Raw genomic sequence first — 2,860 nt, forward strand, 5'->3', positions numbered from 1 at the left:
TCTGTATTCTTGGTGCTTGGGGGGGGGGGCAACAGTGGGAGGGCTTCTGGAGTTCTGGCCCCGCTGGTGGACCTCCTGATGGCCCCTGGTATTTCTGGCCACTGTGTGACACAGAGTGTTGGACTGGATGGGCCATTGGCCTGCTCTAGCACTGGCTTCACTTATGTTATTACTGGGAAAAACCTCCTTTGGGTACAAAGTTTGACAATGGAACCCTTAATCCAGGGCAGGGGTTGCCAGTGTGATGCCCCTGGGGGTGTGGTGCCCACCGACCCCTTCCCTGGGTCCAGATGAGGCTTTGCCCAGCAGCAACAGCGGATGAGGCTTTGCCCAGCACAGCACAAGGATCGCCACTGCCTGATTAAAGGTGTATTGCAAGAAAATGTGTTTTGCAGTCTCCCCCAGCTCAGGGTCCTCCGTAGCAATAGGACTTCACTCTCAATAAGAAAAGACTTTTCAACACGGGTATCTTGGCATATCCCAGAGGTGTCTCCCAGACCAAGGAAGTTGCTATTTCATTAACCAATGCCTAGTTCTTGTTCCTTTAAAAAAAATCAAGAAGGGCATTCAAGTCATTGATTTATGTTCCATCCTGTTTCAAGAGAAGAGGAGATTGGATTTATACCCCGCCCTTCACTCAAGAGTCTCAGAGCGGCTTACAAACTCCTTTCCCTTCCCCTCCCCACAACAGACACCCTGTGAGCAATGCTCCCTCTAAGCCGCGGAGTCTTGTGAGCAAAAACTCTAGTTTGTGAGCTTCTGGCATTAAAGTTGTGAGCCAGCGATCTGGCTGCTGCAGAAATTAGTTTGCTCTGGAGCCATCCTTCCTGAGCGGAGACAAAAATGTGTGAGCTGGAGGCTCAAAAACTGAGCTGGCTCACACTAACTCAGCTTAGAGGGAACACTGCCTGTGAGGTCGGTGGGGCTGAGAGAGCTCTTTCGAGAACTGTCCTTGAGAGAACAGCTCTTATCAGAACTACGGCTTGCCCAGGTTCATCCAGCCAGGTGCTGGGGAATCAAACCCGGTTCTCCCAGATTAGAGTCTGCGCACTTCACCACTACACCAGACTGGCTCTCACTACATCAAACTGTCTTGACTCACCCAATCTTTTGTGCCAATGCAGATTTGGCTCACTTAATCATGTTGCCTTATCCGGGATCTTTGCGTCCACGGAGATTTGGCTCACAATAGCCTAACCAAGGTATTTTTCTTACTTTCCCCCACCGAAGTTTGATAGCAATTAATTTTAAACCAGCCAGTGAGATTCAAACTTTTTATCTTGGACCAATCATGATCCTGGGAAAGTGGGTTCCCATGTCCAGCTGTGCGCCAGGTTTCCCAGTACCGGAACACCTCTGCAACTGTGTTGCAGGCTTTTTCGCCTTCATCAGCTCCTCCCACTGCTCCTTGGACCTCGCCAGACCTCAAGCCCAGGATTTCAGGTCGTATGTCCTGCTGGTGTAACCTTGGGTCAGTCGTAAGTTCTCTCAGATCTGTTCTTTCAGGGGCAGTCCTCGAAAGAGCTCTCTCAGCCCCGCCTACCTCACAGGGTGTCTGTCGTGGGGAGGGGAAGGGAGAGGAGTTTGTAAGCCACTCTGAGACTCCTTTAGGTAGCGAAGGGTAGGGTATAAATCCAATCTTTTCGTCTTCTCCTCCTCCTCCTCTAAAAACTTCCCAGTTTCCTCCCTCCTACCTTTTATAAGTGTGCCCTCTTGCTGGTATTTGTGCAGGCGTGTGTGGTCGCTTAGAGAATTAGTTCTTCAGGCGCTTAGTGTAGGTTCTTTACATTTTTACTTTTATTTTGTACACAATAAAGCTATTTGTGTTTAAAATCACTTTCATGCTCTTTTTTCGTAATTGCACAGTGGGGTACCCTTCCCGAGATCCACACTGGTACGCATGGACCAAAAGTCTCACGTATTCCTTTCTGGAACCCTTTGAAAGCCGATCTCCCCTTCTCTGGGCCCAGTTTGGGCAACGAGATGGGCATCACTTCCCTGCACAGAGCGCCTTTTTGCAGATCCACCGGTAAGAAGACAGGCAGCTGGCATTGTGCCATTTCCTTAAGTACACCTCGTCGCCACCGATATTAACGCAGTCTTCTTCATGCTCCGCTACTTCGTACAAGTCAGCAAACGGTTCCTGTCCCCAGAAACTGGAGAGAAACGGGGGGGGGGGGGGGATGTTAGTGAGACAACCCAAAATGCCTGCGGCCGCAGAACCTCATCCTGTGAAGTGTCGTGTAGAGCAATGAAATCTCCTGCAAGGGGAAACAGGAGAATCTGGACTGCAGGAGATCACAGCCGCCTTCCCCTCCCCTACGGGTGCTGTTCTGGATTAGAGCAGGCCCCTAGAGCGATGCCCTTTGGCGACATGGTGTCTGTCAACCCCCTACCTGGTGCCCACCAAGTATTTTTAGGAGGCAGGTGGGGCTTTGCCCCGCAGTGCTCCTGATTCGTCGTTCGAGATGTGTCACAGTGTTCCCTCTAAGCTGAGTTGGTGTGAGCTAGCTCACAGTTTTTTTAGCCTCTGGCTCACATATGTTTGTTTCCGCTCAGGAAGGGTGGCTCCAGGACAAACTCATTTATGCAGTAACCAAATTGCTCGCTCACAACTTTAATGCCAGTCGCTCACAAAGGACAGTTTCTACTCACAAGACTCCACCGCTGAGAGGGAACACTGGTGACTGGCTGTGTAGATTTTTAAAGACGTGGCTTTGGTCGCTGCCGCCACCACAGCTCAAGGGTCTTCGCTAGGGGTGTGCAACTTTTCCCCTTGGGATTTTTCGGTTTGGGTCCATTGGACTGGAAAAAAGCAACAGAGATTCCCAAAAAGTCCCAAATCCCCACACTGGTAAAG

This window comes from Gekko japonicus, unplaced genomic scaffold (genome assembly GCF_001447785.1).
Source record: "Gekko japonicus isolate JY-2015 unplaced genomic scaffold, Gekko_japonicus_V1.1 scaffold3083, whole genome shotgun sequence".
NCBI classification, from domain to species: domain Eukaryota; kingdom Metazoa; phylum Chordata; class Lepidosauria; order Squamata; family Gekkonidae; genus Gekko; species Gekko japonicus.